The 24,150-nt window shown below is 40.6% G+C and overlaps 1 protein-coding gene across 18 annotated transcripts in view; it reads left to right on the top strand.

The window, feature by feature from the left end:
* The window catches only part of DAB1 (DAB adaptor protein 1), a 1,138,859-nt gene that overhangs the window by 637,070 nt on the left and 477,639 nt on the right, over positions 1–24,150 (top strand). Inside the window, exon 5 of one of the 18 annotated variants that reach the window (XM_045477557.1) lies at positions 16,377–16,434. The exons of the other annotated variants lie outside the window; for them this stretch is intronic. The gene's annotated coding sequence lies outside the window, so the exon portion shown is untranslated. The remainder of the gene's footprint in view (positions 1–16,376; positions 16,435–24,150) is intronic. 18 annotated transcript variants of the gene reach the window in all.

Below are 24,150 nucleotides of genomic sequence, written 5' to 3'. Positions count from 1 at the left end.
AGATCTTCTTGCCATCAAGAGGAAGATTATTGATCTTCACAATCCAGCTGATAATCAGCACTTCGCTTCAAATACATGTTGCGCTGAGGTTTGGACACCAGCTGTATCCTTGGTTCTGAGGAAATGAAGCGGGTAGCCATGATGGGAATAAGCTAATAAAGCTCGCCTCCCTCGCTTAAATAAGTCAAATTATTCCAGCATCATTGCCCTATTGTTTCTTACTTTTAATATCTCATGGCATGTCTAAATTGCCTCTTAGAATCAATGCCTAAGTGTCTGAGCTTACTGCTACAGGGCTTGATTTTTAACACAGGACTGATAAGAAAGCCAAGTTTTGGGTTTGGTGTTGGTTGTTTTTTTCATTTGTGTTTCGTGTTTTTCTTCTCAGAATAATCTCAGCATGGTTGAGTGGTTTTCTAGGTGCCTGAAGAGATACACCTTGGTTTACGTCCTTTCAGGGGAAAATTTTACAGCATGATGCTTCAAGGGAAATGATAGTTAACTAGATAATGACAATAAAAGCAAGTAATTACATGTCACTTATGGTGTGCCAGGCCCTGTTTCAAATACCTTATGCATAATAACTCACTAATCCTTAAAACAGCCCTATGTGAAAGATACTGTTATCATACCTGCTTTACAAAGGAACAAACTAAAACACAAGTAGATAAGGTTCTTTGTCTAGGGTGACAGAATCAATGGGGATAGGCTGGCATTCAAGCACAGACAGTCTAGATCTACCATACCCCTTCTCTATACTATTCCTTATTGCCAGATCTTTGAGCTGACATTTTTTGTTATTGTTGTTACCTGTGGATGTGGGTTTTTTTTTTTTTTTTTTGGATTTTTAAAAATTTAAATCCAAGTTAGTTAACATATATTGTAATAATAATTTCAGGAATAGAATTTAGTAATTCATCACTTACGTATAATACCCAGTGCTCATCCCAACAAGTGTCCTCCTTAATGCTCCTCACCCATTTAGCCCTTCCCCCAACCCAACACCCCAATAGTAGTGCACCCAGTAGTGCAACACCCAGTAGTGCAATTACTGGGTCGTAGGGTTGTTCTATTTTTAATTTTTTGAGAAACCTCATGCTGTTTTCCAGAGTGGCTGTACTAGTTTGCATTCCCACCAACAGTGCAAGAGGGTTCCCTTTCTCTGCATCCTCGCCAACATCTGTTGTTGCCTGAGTTGTTCATTTTAGCCATTCTGACAGGTGTGAGGTAGTATGGTTTTGATTTGTATTTCCCCGATGATGAGTGATGTTGAGCATTTTTTGATGTGTCTCTTAGCCATCTGGATGTCTTCTTTGGGAAAGTGTCTGTTCATGTCTTTTGCCCATTTCTTCATTGTATTCTTTGGTTTTTGGGTGTTGAGTTTGATAAGTTCCTTACATAGATTTCGGATACTAACTATTTATCTGTTATGTCACTTGCAAATATCTTCTCCCATTCTGTCAGTTGCCTTTTAGTTTTGCTGATTGTTTCCTTAACTGTGCAGAAACTTTTTATCTTAATGAGGTCCTAATAGTTTATTTTGCCTTTGTTTCCCTTGCCTCTGGAGACATGTCAAGTAAGAAGTCGCTGCAGCCAAGGTCAAAGAAGTTGTTGCCTGTTGTCTCCTCTAGGATTTTGATGGCTTCCTGTCTTATGTTTAGGTCTCTTTCATCCATTTTGAGTTTATTTTTTTGTATGGTGTAAGAATGTGGTCCAGGTTCATTCTTCTGCAAGTCTCTGTCCAGTGTTCCCAACACCATTTGCTGAAGAGACAGGAATATTCTTTCCTGTTTATCAAAGATTAGTTGGCCATATATTTGTGGGTCTATTTCTGGGTTCTGTATTCTGTTTTATTAATGTAAGTGTCTGCTTTTGTGCCAGTATCATACTGTCTTGATGATTACAACTTTGTAATGCATCTTCAAGTCCGGGATTGTGATGCCTCCAGCTTTGGTTTTCTTTTTCAAGATTGCTTTGGCTATTCAGGGTCTTTTCTGTTTCCATACAAATTTTAGGATTGTTTGTTCTAGCTCTGTGAAGAATGCTGGTGTTCTTTTGATAGGGATTACATTGAATATGTACATTGATTTGTATAGTATCGACATTTTAACAATATTTGTTCTTACAATCCATGAGTTTGGAATGTTTTTCCATTTTTTTGTGTATCTTCTTCAATTTCCTTCATAAGCATTCTATAGTTTTCAGAGTATAGATTTTTCACCTCTTTGGTAAGGTTCATCCCTAGGTATTTTATGGGTTTTAGTGTAATTGTAAATGTGATCGCTTCCTTGGTTCTCTTTCTGCTGCTTCATTATTGGTGTATAGAAATGCAACTGATTTCTGTGCATTGATTTTCTATCCTGTGACTTTGCTGAATTCATGGATTCTAGCAGCTTTTGGTGGAGTGTTTTGGGTTTGGGTGGAGTGTTTGGGAGAGTATCATGACATCTGTGAAGAGTGAAAGTGTGACTTCCTCCTTGCCAATATGGATACCTTTTATTTATTTGTGTTGTCTAATTGCTGAAGTAGGACTTCCAACACTATATTGAATAACAGTGGTGAGAGTGGACATCCTTGTCGTGTTCCTGGCCTTAGGGGGAGTGCTGTCAGATTTTCCCCATTGAGGATGATATTAGCGGTGTGTCTTTCATATATGGCCTTTATGATCTTGAGGTATATTCCTTCTATCCCTACTTTCTTGAGGGTTTTTATCAAGAAAGGATGCTGTATTTTGTCAAATGCTTTTTCAGCATCTACTGAGAGGATCCTGTGGTTCTTATCCTTTCTTTTATTAATGTGATGTATCACAGTGATTGATTTGTAGATATTGAACCAGACCTGCATCCTTAGGAATAAATCCCACTTGATCATAGCGAATAATTCTTTTAATGTATTGTTGGATCCATTCTGCTAGTATCTTGTTGAGAATTTTTGCATCCATGTTCATCAGGGAAATTTGTCCGTAGTTCTCCTTTTTAGTGGGGTCTTTGTCTGGTTTTTAATCAAGGTAATGGTGGCCTCACAGAATGAGTTTGGAATTTTTACTTCCATGTTATTTTTTGGAACAGCTTCAAAAGAATAGGTGTTAACTCTTCTTTAAATGTTTGGTAGTATTCCCCTGGAAATCCATCCAACCCTGGACTCTTGTTTGTTGGGAGATTTTTGATTATTGATTCAATTTCTTTACTAGTTATGGGCCTGTTCAAATTTTCTGTTTCCTCCTGTTTCAGTTTTGGTAGTTTATATGTTTCTAGGAATTTGTCCATTTCTTCCAGATTACCCAGTTTGTTGGCATACAGTTGCTCATAATATTCTCATGTTACTGTTTGTATCTCTGTGGTGTTGGTTGTGATCTCTCCTCTTTCATTCATGATTTTATTTATTTGGGTCCTTTCCTTTTTCTTTTTGATCAGTCTGGCTAGGGGTTTATCAATTTTGTTAATTCTCTCAAAGAACCAGCTCCTGACTTCATTGATCTGTTTTGTTGTTCTTGTTGTTATTGTTGTTTTTGTTTTGATATCATTGATTTCTGCTCTAATCTTTATTATTTCCTTTCTTCTGCTGGTTTTGGGCTTTATTTGCTGTTCTTTTTCCAGATCTTTTAGGTGTAAGGTTAGATTGTGTATTTGAGACCCTTCTTCCTTCTTTTGGAAGGCCTGGATTGCTATGTACTTCCCTCTTATGACTGCCTTTCCTGCATCCCAGAAGTTCTGAGTTGTCATGTTTTCATTTTCATTGGCTGCTGTGTGCTTTTTAATTACCTCTTTGTTTTGGTTAATCCATTCATTATTTAGTAGGATGTTCTTTAATCTACAAGTATTCATGGTTTTTCCAAATTTTTTCTTATGGTTGATTTTGAGTTTCATAGTGTTGCGGTCTGAAAATAAGCAAGGTATGAAGTTGATCTTTTTGTACTTGTTGAGGGCTGATTTGTGACCCATTACGTGATCTATTCTGGAAAATGGTCCACATGCACTCGAGAAGAATGTGCATTCTGCTGCTGTAGGATGAAATGTTCTGAATATATCTGTTCAGTCCATCTGGCTCAGTGTGTCATTCAGAGCCATTGTTTCCTTGTTGATTTTCTGATTAGATGATCTGTCCATTGTTGTAAGTGGGGGTGTTGAAGTCCCCTATTATTATGTTATTATTATCAATGAGTGTGTCATCAATATGTTTGTGATTAATTGATTTATATCTTTGGGTGCTTTCACCATGGGGGCATAAATATTTACAATTATTGGATCTACTTAGTGGATAGACCCTTTAATTATAATATAATACCATTCTTCATCTCTTGTTACAGGCTTTATTTTAAAATCTGGTTTGTCTGATATAATTATGGATACTCCAGCTTTCTTTTGATGACCATTAGCAAGACAGATGGTTCTCCATCCCCTTACTTTCAATATGCAGGTGTCTTTAGGTCTAAAATGAGTCTCTTGTAAGCAGCATATAGATGGGCTTGTTTTCTTATCCATTCTGATACCCTGTGTCTTTTGATTGGAATGTTTAGTCCGTTGACATTTAGAGTAAGTACTGAAAGATGTGAATGTAGTGCCATTGTGTTGCCTGTTGAGTTGGTGTTTCTGGTGATGTTCTTTGATCCTTCTAGTCTTTATTGCTTTTGGTCTTTTTTGTTTCGTTTTTTCTTTCCTCCACTCAAAGTGTCCCCCTTAAAATTTCTTGCAGGGCTGGTTTAGTGGTCATGAACTCCTTTAGTTTTTGTTTTTCTGGGAAACTCTTTATCCTATTTTGAATGACAGCCTTGATGGGTAAATAATTCTTGGCTACATATTTTTCTGGTACAGCACAGTGACTATATCCTGCCACTCTTTTCTGGCCTGCCAGATTTTTGTGGATAGGTCTGCTGCAAACCTGATCTGTCTTCTGTTATAGATAAGGACTTTTTTCCCTTGCTGCTTTCATAATTCTTTCCTTGTCTGTGTATTTTGTCCATTTGACTATGATATGCCTTGGTGATGGTTTTTGTTGAATCTAATGAGAGTGTTCTGTGCTTCTTGGATTTTGATGTCTGCATCCTTCCCCAGAGTAGGAAAGTTTTCTGCTCTAATTTGCTCACATAAGTCTTCTGCTCCCTTTTCTTTCTCTGCATCTTCTGGGACTTCAGTGATTCGGATGTTATTCATTTTTAATAAGTCACTGAGTTCTCTAAGTCTTATATCATGATCTTTTGCTTTGTTTCCTTCTTTTCTTCTGCTTCATTATTCTCCATAACTTTATCTTCTAAATCACTGAGTCTCTGCTCTGCTTCATCCATCCTTGCTGTCATGGTACCCTTTCAAGATTGTATCTCAGTTATAGCATTTTTAATTTTGTCCTGACTAGATTTTATTTCTTTTATCTCTGCAGAAAGGGATTCTATGCTTTTTTCAACCCCAGCTAGTATTCTTATTATTGTGGTTCTATATTCTAGTTCAGACATCTTGCTTATATCTGTGTTGATTAAACCCCCAACTGTCATTTCTTCCTCTTCTTTTTTAGGGGATGAAAGCTTTTGTTTTCTTATTTTGAAGGAAGAAACAAAATAATAAAGTAAAAACTAAAAATTAAAAAATTAAAAACAAAACAATAAATCAAATAAAGGAAGCTAGATCCTATGTGTGTTTTGGTCTGCTTGTTTAAAGAAGCTTGATAGAATAAAGAAAAAAAGGAAAGAAAATTTTTTTAAAAGGTAAGAAAAAATTTAAAAATTAAAAAAGTATAATAAAATAGAATAAAATGAAATAAAGAAAATGAAATAGAATAAAAATTTTTAAATAAAAAAGTAAAACAATACATAAAAATAAAAATAAAGTTTTCTCTTTCTGTATCCAAGAATGAGGGAGAAAAGAAAGAGAAAGAAAGAAAAGAAAGAAAGGAAGGAAGAAAATTTAAGCAAAAACAGAAGCAAAGAAAACAAATAAACGAACCAGCAAACAGAATGAAACCTGAATGAAGTTACATCCAGTTTCCCCTAGAACTGAAACTATCAAGCCTTCTATAGTCCATACAGTAAGCAGGAGGAGTGACTTGTGATGGTCTTCTAGGGGATGTGCTTAGAGGGTGCAGTTGGGTGGGACTTGGTGTAATGGCTCTGTTCTCCACTCGGTGGCACTGCTTAGTTTACTGGAATGGATCAGTCTGGTGCACATGCGAGTGCATGCATATGAGGGAAATAGCTTCACCCAGTTCCCTAGTCTATGGCACAGGAGCTTTGTGCTCTCACGGACCCATAGTCAAGTACTCCTCCTGTGTCTCAGGCCTCCATCCATTCCCCCTCCCCTTTACCCTGTGTGTGTCCAAGATGTCAGCCTGACAGGTGTCACCTCCCTCCAGATTTTTATCTCAAATGGGGTTGTGTTTCAAAACCCCACCCTTCAGAGACCCCTGAGGCTTGGACCCATACAGACTCTTTGGAGGAAGGTCTCCCTGAGCAATGTCTGGGTGCCGGCTTGCCCCAGAAAACGTTTGAGTGATAGTGCAGCAGCAGAGGTCCAGAGATTATGGCAAATTACAACACATACACCGCACTCTGGTGTCTTTGTCCCAATACCAGCAAATGTGGCTGCTCTCTGGGGTCCACTGGGAACTTTACCTGTCAGGAGGCCATAGAGACTCTACCAAATGCACTCTAAGCAGGGAACTGATTCTCCCCATATGGCCCACAGACCCCTCAGAACACACTGCCTCTTCCGAGGATTTACCCTGCTTCCTTCCTCACCAGAGCACTGCCAGGCACTGAGCTCCAAAACTTTAGACTCTGCTTTTCACTGTTTATAGAATCCTCGTGGTAATGAAACTCTACCCTTGCTTCCTATGAATGATTTTGGGAAACAAATTTCTTTTTCAGTCCCCTGCATGTGTTTTCACTCTCTCTTTCTCTCCAGGTACTTCCAGGGGAGTGCTTTTCTTGCAAGACCCCGATGTGCCATACTCTCCTCCTTTCCCTTTCTCTGTCCTCTTACTGCAAAAACAGCTCCCTGCCCTCTGCAGCTTTTCTCTCCCCCAGTTCACCTCTCCACACCGTGTACCTGCCAAATTCTGTGGCTCAAGTTAAGCAAAACGTTGTGTGAATCCTCAGATCAATTTCCTAGTATTCAAAATGGTTTGGTGCTGATCTGGCTGCATGTCGGGGATGAGACGAGCTCAGGGTCTCCATGCTGCTCTGCCATCTTAACCAATCGGACTTTGTTGTTGTTGTTTTAGTAACTTCCCCTCCCCAGAAGCATTAACTTCATACTGAATGTACTTGGTCAGCTTATATTTAAAGTGTTTGTGATTTAAAATTATTCCTTTAGGGGCGCCTGGGTGGCGCAGTCGGTTAAGCGTCCGACTTCAGCCAGGTCACAATCTCGCGGTCCCTGAGTTCGAGCCCCGCGTCAGGCTCTGGGCTGATGGCTCAGAGCCTGGAGCTGTTTCCGATTCTGTGTCTCCCTCTCTCTCTGCCCCTCCCCCGTTCATGCTCTGTCTCTCTCTGTCCCAAAAATAAATAAACGTTGAAAAAAATAAAATAAAATAAAATAAAATTATTCCTTTATTCAGTGGCTACCTACTGAACACTAGGTATGTTCCAGATGCTGTTCTTAGTGCTAAGATATACATCAGTGAACAATAGATAAATTCACTGATTCCATGGAGTTTACATTCTGGTTTGGGGAAAAAGACAGCAAACAACAACAGCAACAAAATCAATTTCCCATCTTTATTAGGTGGATGTCATAAGTTTGATAGAAAAGGTAGAAAGGTAGAAAGAAGAGAGGGCGTGACAGTGGGGGCTGGGAAAGCCCTCATTGAGAAAGTGACATTTCTGCTAGAACTTGAAGGTAGCAGTGGGTGGAACATGCAGAATCCGAGGAAAGAGCCAGTCAGGAAAGAATAAAAGCAACTATGAAAATTTAGGGCAGGGGCTGTGGAAGGGTTGTAGAATAGCAAGGGCACCAATACGGGAGGAGAAAATTGGGTGATTAATTAATAACATGATGGAAAGACGAGCATAGGGTTGATAGACAAACCAGTGCTGACATTTGAGCTCAGCCACTGGTGGTATCATCTTAACAAGTTGTGTATGCCTTTGAGTTTTCATTTTCTCATCTGAAAAACGGAAATACCTATTTGCTGTCAGGAACAAATGAGAAAGTGTAAGAAGCTTGGACAGAAATGGGAGATGCCTTCCCCAGCTTGTTCTGTCTTTGCAGGTGTTCCCAGACAGTCTCCGCAGTAAGCCTCCATTTCCACAATCCATGGAAACGGGTGATGCCCCAGGAGGCAGGACCCTGTAGGCTCCGTTGTCTCACAACTCGGCCTAACACCATGCCCCAGGCATCAACCAGGCATCTCATTTATCTTCTTATTTGCTTGCAACAGTCCACAGGAAAAACTGGGGTCCAGGCAATGCTTCCAGCAAGACTGTGCCACTGGCTGCCAAGTGAAGGGTGACTTGAGCTGTTACAAGCAAACAAAGCAAAACAGTTTCCAAGATGTAGGCCTTTTGTTTGTGTGAACAGGGACATGAGCAAACACCGGCATGTTTCCGTTTCAAATAGCTTCTGGAGTAATTGCTGGCACTGCATTCCCTAATTACATAATGTCTGTCTTCTTTGGCAGTGACCTTGGCATTGTGTTTGGTGTGAAAAACATCGAGTCTGGGACACCGCACACTTAGCCTAGTTAGCTATTGTGTGTACCTACTTCTTGGAGCCATCCAACTCACTTTCTTTCTGTTGCTCTTTTTCTTTCTGGCTGCTAATACTTATTCATAGGTTCACAAAGTGTTCAGATATACTTATGAATGACAGACTTGTTTTCCCCACAAATATTTCTTAAGCACCAATTCTGTGCCTAGTGGAGTGCTGTGTCCCAGGGATGTTCAGAGCCATATGAAATCCCCGTCCCTTAGGGAGGTTGGGAGAGACAGATATGTAAGACATTACAGTGCAATAAGTTGCAAGATAGGGTTCAGTGCTGAAGAGTACGACCTCTAGAATTGAACAGATGGGTTTGGATCTCTGGTTCCTCCTTATTTTGTGATCTTGGGCAAGTAGCATAAATTCCCTGAGACTCTGTTTTCTCATCTCTGCAATGGAGGACATGATTCCCATCCCCTAGTGTGATTGGATGGGTTGAATTAGACAATATTGTTTTTTAATGTTTATTTATTTTTGAGAGAGACAGAGACAGGATGCGAGTGGGCTAGGGGGAGAGAGAGAGGGAGACACAGAATCCAAAGCAGGCTCCAGGCTCTGAGCTGTCAGCACAGAGCCCGATGTGGGACTCAAACCCACAAGCTGGGAGATCATGACCTGAGCCAAAGTTGGGCGCTCAACCGACTGAGCCACCCAGGCGCCCCAAGTTAGACAATATTTTTAAAACACTTGGCACTACACCTGGTATAGAGTAGATGCTCAATAAACAGCAGCGACTGTAATTATTGCTAGTGCTGTGGTAGAGGTAGGAACAAACAGCATAATGGCACAGAGGAAGGAGTGACCAATCCCAGGGGAGTAGCAACAGAGATACTGTTTAAACTAGATTTTGGGTGATAAAGATAGCTTTGTCAAGTGGAGAAAGAGAGGGGAGACAGTCCTAACAGTTGGGTGGAGATGTGCAGGTAAAAATGTCTTGTTCATGTAAATGTGTTCATTTAAAAAATATTTATTGAGCTGCTACTATGTGTTAGGCATTGGTTAAGTTTCAGGATGGGGTGCCTGGGTGGCTCAGTCAGTTCAATGTCTGACCTTGATTTTGGCTCAGGTGATGATCTTACAGTTCTTGGGATCAAGCCCATGTCAGGCTCTGCACTGACAGCTCAGAGCCAACTTGGGATTCTCTCTATGCCTCTCTCTCTGCCCCCACCCCTCAAAATAAATAAACACTTAAAAAAAAAGAAGTTTCAGGAATATGCAGTGAACATGACAAGGTCCTGACTTCATGGAACTTCTATTCCTCAGTGGACGATAGGGCATAAACCAGAAAAAGAAAGGTAATTAATGAACAAGGTGTATCTTGTTGTGATAATGTCTATGAAGGATATAAACAGAGTGATAACAAATAGGACAGTTGAGCACTGATAATATTATTTTAGCTGAAGTGGTCATAGGAGGTCTCTCTGAAGAAGGGATAATTAAGCTGAGACCTATAGGATAGAATGAGGAAGCCATGGAAAGAGCTGATGAAGAGCATTTCAGGTGGAGGAAACAGTAAACACAAAGGCCCAGAGGTGGGAAAGGGCTTGTCAGGTTTAATCAGCAGCAAGAAATATCCTTGTGGATGCAACATCATGAGTCAGAAGAGTGGCATTTCTTGGGGGCCCGGGGGGTAGGCAGAAGCATATTTTCATTTTGTTTTGGCTTTTGTTTTCATTTAGCAATGGTGAGCAAGGAGACAGATTTCCAGCTTGGAAGGAGACAATCAGATTTATATTTATTCCGTGGGCATGTGGCTGTTGGGTGGAACATAAGTTGTAAGAAGGTAAAGTAGAAGCAGGAAACCAGTTAGGAACTGTTGCAATCATCCCAGTGAGAGATGGTTTTTGTTTTGCTTTTAAGAGAGGAGTCAAGAGCATGTTTGTTGGGCCACGATCATAACCTAGTAGAGCAGGAGACTAATGGTGCAAGAGAAAGAGGTTATGTCCGAAGGTTGTTACATCAATGGGACTAGGCTGCTTATTGGAGTTGAAGTAGAGATGGACTTGGGAATTTCGACCAATAGAGTTTGCTAGTGGGTTAGACTGGGTCACAGAGACTATGGAAAAAGGGAGAAATCAAGGATGACTCCAAGGGGTTTTGCTTAAGCAAGAAGGTGTCATTTGCCGAGTTGAGGCAGAGTGAGAGAGAAACTGGCTTGGGCAGTTATGAAGAGATTCACCAGAGACGTATTAAATTTTAGATCCCTAGTAGAAAACGTAGTGATGTCTAGAGCTCAGGATACTGGTCTATGCTAGAAATATAAATTTGGGAATTACTAGCATTCAGACGGTGTTTAAAGCCACAGTGAGCTCACTAGGGGAGAACAGGTAGCTATAGAAGATAAAAAGAGCCCAAGATTCGGGAGAGGAAGAGGAGGAGCCAGTCAAGAAGACTGAGAAGGAGAGACCAGTCAGCAAGAAGGAAAGCCAGGAGGAATGAAACTGTGCAAGCCAAGGGAGGAGAGCAATTCAAGGAGGCAGTGTGAGGTCTGGAATCCCACTGCCAGGTAAAATGAGGACAGAGATGTCTCCCTTGAATTTGGCAACATAGAGGGCATCAGTGGCAGTGGGGAGGATGGAAACCAACTGGGAATCAACTAAAAATGTGAACAGGAAATGTTCCATTTTGTGTCTGTAGGGCTTTTTTGCAACTCTAAATCTGAAATGAAAAAAAAAAAAAAAAAAAAAAACAAGGGGGGCCTGAGTGACTCAGTCAGTTAAGTGTCCGACTTCAGCTCAGGTCATGATCTCACAGTTCGTGGGTTCGAGCCCTGCATTGGGCTCTGTGCTGACAGCTCAGGGCCTGGAGCCTGCTTCTAATTCTGTGTCTTCCTCTCTCTCTCTGCTTCTCGCCTACTTGCACTCTCTCTCTTTCTCAGAAATAAATAAACATTAAAAAAGCAGCAAGGTATCATTTGTGAATTATGAAGCTTTTGTAGATGAACATGTCTATTTACATTTCTGTTCTTTTTAATTTTATTTTCTGAAAAACCAAAAGAGCAATGGAATGAGACTATGAAAGTACTAGACAGTTTGTTGAGAAATTTGGCAGTAAAAGTTGAAGAGACATGAAGTGATATATGGAAGGTAGATAAGGGAGTCAGGAGAGCTTATATTTGGTTTTGCTTTTAAGTGTGAGATGTGAGAGCACGTTTGGTGGGTGACTGATGATGCCAAAGGAAGAGGTTATGTGTAAAAGACTAAAGTCCTTTGTGACTGGTGGGGTGTGCCTCTGATAGGTGTGGGGACACCTTCTGGGGGAGCAGGAGGAAAGGCGAGAAGCATGGGTACCGGGAGTTGAGGGCAGTTTTAGAGCATGGATGTGGGAAGGTGATAGAATGCAAGGTGGCTTCTACCGGCGGTGAGGTCATCAGCCAAGAGAGTGAGGGTACGAGCAAGGAACCTGGGAGGCGTGAGGAGGATGAAAAGGGCATGAAATTTTTGTCTCCACGAAAGAAGAAGTAAATGTGCCAGGGGAAGGAGTGAGTGGAGGTGGGACTACATCACGTATTTCTGAGTCCTTACCCAGAGTGGTTTCTTGTTCACCTCTGAGCTTCACTGAGTCTGAGACATGGCCCTTTGCTCTTGGAGGCCCATGATAAACATGCTGCTGAATGCCTTATATGAGGATCCAGTGCTGTTTTAAGGGAAAAAAGGAGGGAAAGTAAGACTTATGGAGCACGTGTTACAGGGTAGGCACTATGTTGGGCACTTCAACTACAATATCTTACCAGGTTTCAGTGATGAGAAAACTGATGTGTGTGTGTGTGTGTGTGTGTGTGTGTGTGTGTGTGTTGCATATATATCTACATAATGCACATGTACATATATAAACATTCATGCACACAGACATGCACATGCACACACACATTTATTTCCTGATAACATTCTGTCCCAGTCTCAAATAATTTATAATTTAGGAATCTAGCCTAAGGGAGAAATTTGGTACATGAAGGAATAGAGCTAGGGTCAGCAAAGTACAGTCTATGGGCAAGTCCAGCCCACCACCTGCCTATCTTTTGAAGAAAAAAATGTTTTATAGAAATACAGCCATACCCATTTAATTACAAATTGGTTTTGGCTGCTTTTGCAATGTCACAACAGAACTGAGTGGCTGCAACAGTGTAAAGACTAAAATATTTACCTGAAATTTTATAAAATTTTATAGAAAAATTTTAGCCAACCCATGAGCCAAAGTACAAGGGAGAAGGTGCTAAGGTTGAGAAGATGCAGCTATTTCTTTTGGTTGTGATTAGAGACTGTGCCAGTGAAGCAATGACATTTGAGTTCCCTCTTGACAGATTCATGCATTGTTTTAGCATCTCCTATGTGGCAGGCACTGTTCTAGGTGCTGAAGTTACAACAATGACCAACATAAATAAAAGTCCCACCCTCATGAGGCATGCGTTCTTATGGATTGGTAGGATTTGGGGAGATGTAATAAAAGGAAAGTCATTGCTGCTGAAGCAGAAGTGGAACAACGGTGCATGAATGGAATAATCAGGAAAAGTTGCAGAAATGGAAAGTAGTCCCAATTGACCCAAAGGATATAAGATGAGCAGGAATGTAGAACCACACTGCAAAGTAGTGATTTTCTTTTTTTTTTTTTTTTTCATGTTTCAAGTTTTAATTTAATTTAATTTTTTAAAAATTTTTATTCAAAGTAGTGATTTTCAGGGGTGCCTGGGTAGCTCAGTCAGTTAAGCATCTGACTTTGGCTCAGGTCATGATCTCACAGTTTGTGGGTTCGAGTCCTGCATCAGGCTCTGTGCGGACAGCTCAAGGCCTGGAGCTTGCTTCAGATTCTGTGTCTCCCCCTCTCTCTGCCCCTTCCTGGCTTGCACTCTGTCTCTCTCTCTCTGTCTCTCAAAAATAAATAAACGTTAAAAAAGTTTTCAAAGTAGTGATTTTCAAAGTGTGGTCCTCAGACTATCATTGGAATTATCCAGGGAGTTTGCTAAACATATGTGTTCTTGGGACAGAGTTCAGACCTACAGAATCCAAACCTATGGGGGTAGAAGACAGATACCTACATACTTAAAAATTCTTCATTTATTCTTAGGCTCAGTATATTTTTTAATTACTATGTTAGAAGTTCACTGGAATCAGATTCAGGAGTGTGGCGGGGGGAGGGTAGTGGGATGTCAGCAGAGGGAAGGAGGTAAGAAAGAAAGTGAAGGCCCTCCAACTTTGAGACAACTTAGTATCCATCACTGGAACTCAGGCTTCTCTTAGCACATCTGGGAGATTTGGATAGGTGAAGTCATTTACTAAAGAAACTGTAGAGCTTCCTTGAAGGAAGCTCAACCTTAAGGGTGTAACAAAAGAGAAGGACCTGGTTGATGCAGACCCTCACTCATCAGAAAGAAGGAATGATGCTGAATGCATTGTGAGAACAGCTGCCAGATTTTCTTCGTAGCTCAGGCCCTCATACCTTTTTTTTCCCCCATAAAGGCTGACTTATAACCAATTCATTAAAATTGTATGCTCTAATCACCATTACTGTTGTTGAGAGGTTCATACTTGAGGTGGAAACATAGATTACATACTGAAATGGTAAAGATAAAAGGCTATGTTAACGGTATAGACAATTAGGTGGGGTTCGGTGGCCAGGCATAACCTGTGGGTCAGGTGGGACATAACCTTTACCAGTAAGCAAAGAGGAGTGAACAAGTCTCTCCAAACAGCAGAAATAGCTTAAGCTTGAGAGAAGCCCATAATCAGAGACAACACATGCATGCAGTAATGAGCAGATCAATTTGGCTGGAACAAGAAATTCACATAGAGCAGTAATAGGAGATAAGTCTGGAAAGGTTGTCTAGGGCCAGATGGGGAAGGGCCTTGAATGCCAAGCTAAGGATTTTGGCATTTATCCTGGAGGCAGTGGGGAGCCATTTAACTTTTTTAGCAGTGGGGTTACAGGATTAGAGCTGCACTTTAGGGAAATTAAACCAGTGAACGAATGGAAGACAGATTATGGACGCGAGAGGCTGGAAGTGAGGAAACCAATTAGGAGATCATTGGAAAGGCCCAGGTGAGAAGTAATGAGCACGTGGATATGGTGGAAGCAGTGAGAATGGGGGGGAGAGGAGAGAGGACTTTGAGAAAATGCACAGATAAAATCAGCTGGAGTTGGCAATAGAATAGAGAAATGGAATGCGCCAAGAGGAAGGATCCAAGACCACCCTAAAGATTCCCACCTGGATAACCATGGAGACATTGGTGCAATTACAAGAACAGAGAGGACAGGGATGGATGAGTGGGGAGAGTGTGAAGACTGATGATTTGAAATGCAAGAGGGCCAGTGGGTAGGTATTTAGAATGGCGGGGACTCTGGGGCGAGGCCAGTGATGGTGAGATGGGCATCTGCAGGAGTTCCCTTCCCTTGTGCTTGAATATTAGGCCATTGATTGGACTCAAGGTGGTAAATTGGATGTTGCTATTCTTTCTTTCTACACACACACACACACACACACACACACACACACACACAATCATATATTGATTCAATAAATATACACCGGGAGAAAATCTTGGGTTGCATGTATGTATAGATGGTACTTTTATTCATTTCACCCCATGTGGTACAACTCATGCCAGAATCCCAGAAAATGTAAGAGGAGCGGGGGGAAATGATGATAAAACAGTATGAATCCACCAGGGAAGAATAATCAAAACTGATTAAAAACTGGTTTCTTTTCCAAAGTTTCATTTTTAAATACTTTAAAAAATTGATTGATGCTTCAATGGAAAGAGTATAAATGAAGTTGGATATTGATGTAAATCTCCCCCCACCCCTTTCTTCCGTTTTTCCTTCTTTTATTTCTTAACAATGCAATGCAAAATCAAACAATTTTAACAGCCCTGCTGGGCCTCGGGAGGACTCTGGCACATCAAGAAGTGCTTCCCCTAAGCAAAAGTTACCAAGCCAAAAACACAGCAAAAGCTTTCTCTTAAGTAAAAGCAGGGTGGAAAATGAAAAATGAAATATTATTGCAAAACTTATTTCTTAGAGTGCATGAAGAAGTTGTTTAAGAAATTAAATAGTCGTTTCTCAATAATAGCATTGAAATCAGAACATTAGTTAGTCAGGAAACCTAGAAGTACAAGCATTATGGAAAGAAATACAAAGTACTTGAATACCTGTGATAGGCTAAGGCTTACACCACCCATCCCCATCTTACATAATGACATCCCCTGCCTTCTCCTGCCACTTAAATTCCTCAGGGAGAACACTTCTTGCCCTAGAGTCACAATAAAGTGTCATCAAACGATCACAAGGTTTGGAGGTCATTGGTCCCAGGTTTGAATCCTGGTTATGAGGTTTTTTTAACTGTGTGACTTTAGGCAAATCTCTTAGTTTCTTTGAGACTCAATATTCTCATCTGTTGTGAGAGTTAAATTAGCTAATGGGTGAAAAGCACCCTCCAGAGAGCCTTGCATGTAATGGACACTTTTTTTAAAAATAAATTTTTTATTTTAGATTACTTCTATGCTTATAGAAAAATTGCAAAAATTTTATAGAGAGTTCCCATGTAACCCACCCCCAGTTTCTCCTATTATTAACATCTTATATTAGTGTGGTATATTTGTCACAATCAGTGACTAATCTTAATACATTATTTTAACCAAAGTTCATACTTTACTCAGATTTCCTTAGTTTCTACCTCATGTCCTTTTTCTGTTCCAGGATCCTGTCCAGGATACTGTATATTTCATTCTCAGGCATCCTTAGACTCCTCTTGGCTGTGAGTTTCTCAAACTTTCTGTGGTTTTGATGGTCTTGGTAGTTTTGTGCGGTACTGGTCAGGTATTTTACAGTGTCCCTCAGTATTTCAACGAAGTTTTGTCTGAGGTTTTTCTCATGATTCGGCCCAGGTTATAAGTTCTGGGGAGAAAAACCACAAAGTGAAAGTGCCATTTTCATCACATCATATCAAAGGTACTTAGTACCAAGACATATCACTGTTGATGTTGACTTTGGCTACCTGGCCAACATGGTGTTTGTCAGGCTTCTCTACTACAAAGCCATTCTTGTTCACTCCATTTCCATATTGCCCTGTTTGAAAGGAAATCACCAGTCCCAGCCCATACTTAAGGAATGTGGAGTTTTACTCCACCTCTTTGCAGGTAAAATATTTACAGAAGTTATTTTAAATTCTTCTGCACTAGAGATTTATCTATTCTCCCTCATTTATTTATATGTTCAATCACTTATTTGTATCTTTATGGGCTCATGGGTATTTATTTTATACTTTGTGTTAAAATCTAATACTCTTTTATTCATTTTCTTGCTCAAATTGTTGTGGTTTTGACTGATACTCATGGAAGGTCTTTCCATTGGCTTTTATGTGCCTTTGACATACCCCATTATTTTGTGTGTTTTTCCTTTTTTTGTCTTAGCACTTCCTTACTTTCTGGCGCTATGAGATGCCTCAGACTCATATATTACCTCCCCAAGATGTAGAATTAGTTATTCCTCCAAAGTGTCCTGATCCCTTTTATTGAAAGGGATATTTTTTTAATGTCACTTTTTTTTTCTTACATTAAGGTCACACAGTGAAGATGCTAAGAATTAATTATGAAATTATTAAACAGCATTGACAGTATAGACAAGTTGGTGCCTCAAAGTAAGCAAAGATTTACTTTAGTGCCTCCTAGGTGCGTGATAAGGTACAGGTTTCTAAAGATACTAAGACTATACGAAATACGTACTGAGTGCTTCCCATGAGTACTGCCACTATATACACTATTTTAAGCACTTCATTTGTGCTAAGTCATTTAACACTTCCACCCATCCTGCAAGGTGTCAGGTCCTGTCATCCTTCTCATTCTTTGGATAGCTATGACAAGACTCCTTTGCCATCACAGGGCTCAACTTCTGGTAGACAAAATAGACAAACAGAGGGAACAAAGAACAGGAAAGAGACACCCAATTCAGCAGTGGGATTAGGGAGAGCATTCTGGCTTAGTGACACCTGAGCTGAGTCCTGGTGGATGCAGAGGAATTATGGATAGCAGTCCAGGAAGAAGAAAGATCCTGGGTAAACACACCAGGAAGTGGAATAGTCCCACGCAGGAATGGGAAGCAGTCAGTTACTGCCAGGCAGGGAATAAGTAGTGTGGGGTTGACAAGGAAGACAAGGGACTTGGTCTCAGAGTGTTGTGTATGTTCTTCTAGGTAGCTTGAACTTCCTTGTAAGTGACATGATAAATGTGATTTATAGACATATCGACACAGCGCAGATGACAGGTGGGAGGTATAAGACAAGAAGCGAACAGAGTAGTTAGGAGAAAACAGAAGAAATCCAAGGGGGAGATTTTAGGGCCTTAGACCAGGGCAGTGACAGTGTAAGCTAGAGAAATTAGTACATATTAAATTAGCAGGACCTAGAGATTGAGAAACCATGTGGGTTCCTACACTTCTTTTCTTTCCAGAATGTACCCCGGGTGATAAAAGGAAAGAGATTCAAGGAGAATGCTCTAAGAAGTTCATGCATATGACTAGAGCTTCCTATGTTATCAATCTTGGCAACCCAAGTTTGCCAAAAAAGGGCAAAGATAGAAGAATCTTAACATTCATGTACCACTGTGGCAGCATTCACAGTCAGTAGCTATCAATAGCAATTATTAGTATATTAGAATGAATATGTGATTTGGAGCTGACCAAGAAATTCTACCAAAATTGAGTTCTACCTCCTCTACTTAACTGGTCTTTCTTGCCTAAGTATCCATAAGCCTTAGTTATCTCATTGGTAAAGTGGGAAACATAGTCATACCTACATCTTGAGGTCGTAATAAGGGCAAGGGTTAATGCATTCCCTGCTCTTGGGTCACCTATTATAGTTAGTGTAAAATTGTGTAGGATTTATTTCTTGCTGTCTCATGAAGTTCGCTTAATCTTTCAGTTACCTTTTGTTTTAAAAAGACTTTTTTAATGTTTATTTATTTTTGAGAGAGAGAAAGAGAGAGAGAGAGTGCAGGTGGAGGAGGGGCAGAGAGAGAGGGAGACACAGAATCTGAAGCAAGCTCCAGGCTCTGATCTGTCAGCACAGAGCCCAACCCAGGACTCGGACCCACGAAGCATGGGATCATGACCTGGGCCAAAGTCAGCTGCCCAACTGACCCAGCCACCCAGGCACCCCTTTCAGTCACCTTCTGAAAGTTAAAGTTTACCACTCATTCTTTGCAGCAAGGAACTTAGACACAGAGAAGTGAAGGGGTTTCTTTAAAATTAAAGAGCTTCTAGAACAGATTTTTGGACCTCAAGACTAGGATTCTCTGTACTCTTGTTTTCATCTGACAGAAACTTGTGAAATAGGAAGCTTAGTCTTCATTCAGTTACCTTGTTTATTCATTTAACAAATATTTGCTTCAACTGCTCTTCACTGGCCAGCTCTGTTATGTGATCAGGATATAGAAAGAACCAGATAGATAAAACTCTCCCCTCATGGACTTGGAGAGATATGCAAACAAATAAACCAAGAAAGGTAACACATGAGCTCTAAACCATCAAAGATGAGGAAGTGCTATGAAAAAATCATTAAAAGGGCATATGCCTAACCTGCAACATATTCTTTATGGACCCTGCTTCAACTCTTTGCCCAGATGAAATTTTCCAGAAGTAACTGCCCAACCCTGAGGGCTTTTTTCATTTTAAGACCTGTGTTGTCCTCTTGTGCAGAGAGAGAAACGCTGTAAGAGAAGGGAGTCGCACAAATCAGCGTAGGCAATAATCATTCCTAAAAACACTAGCAGAGGTTCTAGTGGGATGCAATGTTTTAAAAAGCATGTATGGTTGTTGGCTTACATAAAGGGAGGAGGCCGAAGTACAATTCTAAGGAACAAAGTAGGGGGAAAACACAAGTTAGAAGACGTCGTTGATTTCCCCATGAATAGCCTTGGAAGTGTTTTGGTGTCTTTTCTCCATTTGTTTTCTCTGTCACTTAATGAGAGCTCATTAAACATAAAATGTTTCATCCTGCTCTTCACTAAGTATTGTAACACAAGCACACTCGGTGCTACCAAAAACTCTGCAAATAGAACTTGTAATGTCTGCATTATATTCCAGGGTGTGGACATAACATAACTTATTTTACCATTCTGCTCTTGCTTAAAATTCAGATTGCTCCCATTTTTTTCGTGTATCAGGCATCTACTGCTGTGTAGCTACCTAACCCGTGGAGTGTGTCATCCTTAAACTTAAATAGCTTAAAAACTTTAGTTATTACTTCTCATGCTTCTACTGGGTTGCTTGCTGGGTGGGTTCCACTGGCTTACTCTGGGCTCATGTAAGCAGTAGCTTTCAGCTTACGTGGAGAGTCAGCAGATTATGAGGGTCTAAGAAGCCACATTCACATGTCTGGCAGATGGTGTCAGCTAAACACTGAGGTGCCTCTATCCTCCAGAAGCTCTATCCTACATGGAGGTCTGAGAGAGGCATGCCCAGAGGCTAAGAACAATTCAAGATCTCTTGAGATCTAGGCTCTGAAACAAGTAAAACTTAACTTCTGCCGTATTCTTTTGGCCAAGACAAGCCACAAGACTGGTCCAAAATCAAGAGGTGGAAAACTAAACTTCACCCCTGAATGAGAGGAGTATTGAAGTCCCCTTAGGAGGGCACATGCATACTGGGATATAAGGGACTTGTGCTGTTAGTCTAACACAAGGGATTACTGAGCAATATGCTACAATAAACATTTTTATGTTCATTAAGCTTTAGTTTTTAGAGTCTAAAATGTTATTTCCTTGGAACAAACCCTTAGAATTTGATGTACCAGGAGAAAGGAGAAGATGCATTTTTAAGGCTTTTGATACAAACTGTCTTGCTTTCCAGAATGTACTTAGATGACACTCACCATCTCTGCTTTCTAAGACAGAGGAAATTTAATTGGTCAGCCCCATATAAAAAAAAGTTGATTATAATGTTCCATCAGAATTAAAAGCGGGATTTTTTTTCTAAAGGAATAAAGCAGCTCAGTGGCAATGAGCTGGATTTTTCTATGTCTGATTAAGAATAACGTGCTCCTTGGCATAAATGAAATCTTGGGCGAGGAGTTGGAGGCAGACCAGTTTCAGATCCATCTACCAAACAAATCCCTTGTGATCTGAATGTATGAATTTGTTGAGATTTCCCGATGGCTAACAATATGCCTTCATGTTAGCAATGACAAAAAAACTAATAGCTGGGCATGGTATTAAAAAAAGGCCTCTTTTTCATGTAATTGAATTCTTCAATCTTGCACTGCATTCATTGAGAAGAACTCTTGGGATGAATTTCTTTGAAATCTGTGCTACTGATTTTATTTTCTGATATGTTGACCTTCTTCATCTTGAGACATGTTGCAAGATTGGCAGGCTTCGTTTTCTGTGCATCAGATACAGTGAAAGCTGTGTTAAGGCTCCTGCCGTTGAAATGTATTCAGTGTGGATGCTTAATGAAGAATTTTAAAGCGATCTGTTTGGTTCGTTCCTCTTTTTCTTATTTCTCTGGAAGGGGGAGAAATAACATCTCCTTAGCAAAGAGAACTAAAAAAAATAAATAATGACCACATCTGTCTTTCAGAACTCGATCTGTGCTATTTTCAGGAGCAAACTGTAAATCTGTATCAAGGGTGGTGGTGATTTTGTTTTAATTATTAGAGAATGGATAAACGTCTTGCTGGTAATTGCCCTGTCTAAATGTCCGCCAGGCACTTCAACTTATACAAAGTATTTATTTGCCATTCATTAGGCATCAGCAGTGTAAAAAATACCAAGCGAGACATTGGCAAGGTAGATATGAATTAGTTATGGCCCCTTCCTTCAAAACGGCTTATAGTCAAGTATAAAGGCTGGACATGAACCAGAATGACCTGGATAAGTCTAAAATCTCATGTGAAAAAGCATTCAAATAAGAATGAATGAAAGAGAATGTCTTCCATTCAACCAATAAGTATAATGAGGAATGCCTTCTTTATTCAACATATCCTAGCATATTTGCCACAATCGTTTACTCCCTTGCCTCTCTAGTTTTTCATCCCACCCATCTAGAAAAATCCTAATGTGGGGGAAAGACAGACAACGTTTTACTTGGCATATATGCCTGTACCGGAGACTGTAAGGTCACTTTAGTGGACAGACTGGCATGATTGCTAACCTCAAAAGGACCCACATCCCAAATAGTCTGTTTAACTTATTATAACACTATCTGTTAGGTTCGATCGGGGTATCTGAGAATTCAACTCAATTCTGACACTATCTATGCAGAGATAACATCAGATATCACAGGTTAAGGGCATGGTCCTACAAGCCTCCCTCCATCCCCCACTTCAGATGCCACTTAGAAGCCCAGGTAGTGGGGTGCCTGGGTGGCTCAGCTGGTTAAGCGTTCAACTCCTGATTTTGGCTCAGGTCATGATCTCACAGTTTGTAGGGCTCTGCACTGACAGTGTGGAGCCTGCTTAGGATTCTCTCTCAACCACTCTCTCTGTCCCTTCCCCTCCTCAAAATAAATAAATAATCTTAAAAAATAAACAAGTCCGGGCACCTGGGTCGCTCATTCATTTGAACGTCAGAATTCAGCTCAGGTCACGGTCTTGTGCCTTGTGAGCAGCTTGTGAATTTGAACCCCATGTAGGGCTGTCTGCTATCAGCACGGAGCCTGCTTTGGATCCTCTGTCACCCTCTCTCTCTGTCCCTCCTCCACCTGTGTTTTCTCTCTCTCTCTCTCTCAAATAACAAACATTTAAAATTAATTAATTAATTAATTAATCAAGCAAGCCCAAGTTGTTACTGGTGCTTATGACCAACTGCTATAAATTAGTTTCCCATGACTTCCTCCTTAGGATTGGTTAATTTGCTAGAGCAGCTCACAGAACTCAGAGAAACATTTTACTTACTAAATTACTGGTTTATTATAAAAGGATATATAGCTGAGGAACAGCCAGATAGAAGAGATACAAAGGACATGTTATGTGGGAAGGAGGCGGAGCTTCCCTGCCCTCTCTAGGTTCACCAATCTCCCCATATCACATGTTCACCAACCCGGAAGCTCTTTGAACCTGGTCCTTCTGGGGTTTTGTGGAGGCTTCATTGTGTAGGCACGATTGATTAAATCAGTGACCATTGTTTCAACCTCCCAGAGGTGGGAGGTGGGGGAATGAAAGCTCCAACCCTCTAATCACTTGGCTCCATTGGCAACCAGCTCCCATCCTTAGGTGCCTTCCAAAAGTCACTTCATTAATATAACAAAAGACCCTTAGGAAATTCCAAGTGTTGTGGGAGCTGTGAGCTAGGCACTGTGGACAATGGCCTAAAATATATGAGAAATATATTTTGGTCACCTAAATGGCCGAATATATATCTCATATAAGTCACAATATCACATGGTACAACAAATATTTCCAACTTTGTCCACTCTCTTCAAACCTCCAACTCTTTTGCAACCTACCTCCATCACCTGTGACTCTTAGCAAATGACCACCCCCTACTTTACATACAAAGTAAATCTGGAAAATAAGAAGCCCCTTGTCTTCTTCTCATTAAACATACAAACCCACCTGTGTCTGACCCTCCTGCCCTCTTTCACTCCTGTTACAACAGAGGAGAGTGGTCCCAGTTTCTTTGCCAAGGCCAGTTCCCTTGCATTAGCTTTGAAATGTGTCCTCAAGTGACATTTCTTCCCATCATTATTTAAACACAAGTGAGTCCCTTCAGTCTTTAATCAATCAATAAATAACCATCCAGAGACCTACTATAACATTTTCCTTCTCTCCCCTAATCTCACAGTATTCTCAAAAGATCTGTCTTTTGTTAGTATCTCCATTACAAATCTCATTATTCTCCCTTTAGCCTCTTCCAGTCTTGTCACGTTTTGCATCATTCGCCCTGAATGGCCTTCACTAACATCAACACGTGGCCTCATTGTCATCAGCTGCAAAGGCCCCCCTCAGTACCCATCTTCCTTCACCTCTCTGCCATATTTGGCTTTGTTGATCAATCCTTTCTTCATGGAACACCCTCCACCCTTGACTGCAGTGGGACACAGTTTACCTGGTTTTATCACTCCTTTCTGGCCACTCCTCCCTGCTCTTTCAAGTCTACCCTTTCCTACCTGGCCATTAAATAATGGATTTTCTTAAAGCACCACAGTAGGCTCTCTGAGACCGTCCTCTACCCCTTACACTCCTGTAGACTTGCAGACCATCTAAAACTGCCCAGATAAATCTCCAGTGCAGAGCTTTCCTGAGCTCCAGATCTGTGTTTCTTATGAATTTATATCTGAACTTAGATGCCTCAAGAGTGTCTCAAATTTGGTATGTCCAAAATAGCAGTCGTGACCTTGTCCTTTTCCAGGAGTCTCCATCTCTCTGTCACCAACTTTCATCCATTTTACAAGGGAAAAAACAAAGTACTGAGAGTTATCCTTGATACATCCTCTTCCTCAATCCTGCTCTCTGGCCAGTCCTGTGAAGTCCAACTCT

This window comes from Leopardus geoffroyi, chromosome C1 (genome assembly GCF_018350155.1).
Source record: "Leopardus geoffroyi isolate Oge1 chromosome C1, O.geoffroyi_Oge1_pat1.0, whole genome shotgun sequence".
Classification (NCBI taxonomy): domain Eukaryota; kingdom Metazoa; phylum Chordata; class Mammalia; order Carnivora; family Felidae; genus Leopardus; species Leopardus geoffroyi.
Note: the sequence above shows the minus strand (reverse complement) of the source record. Positions and strands in the feature narration are given on the sequence as shown.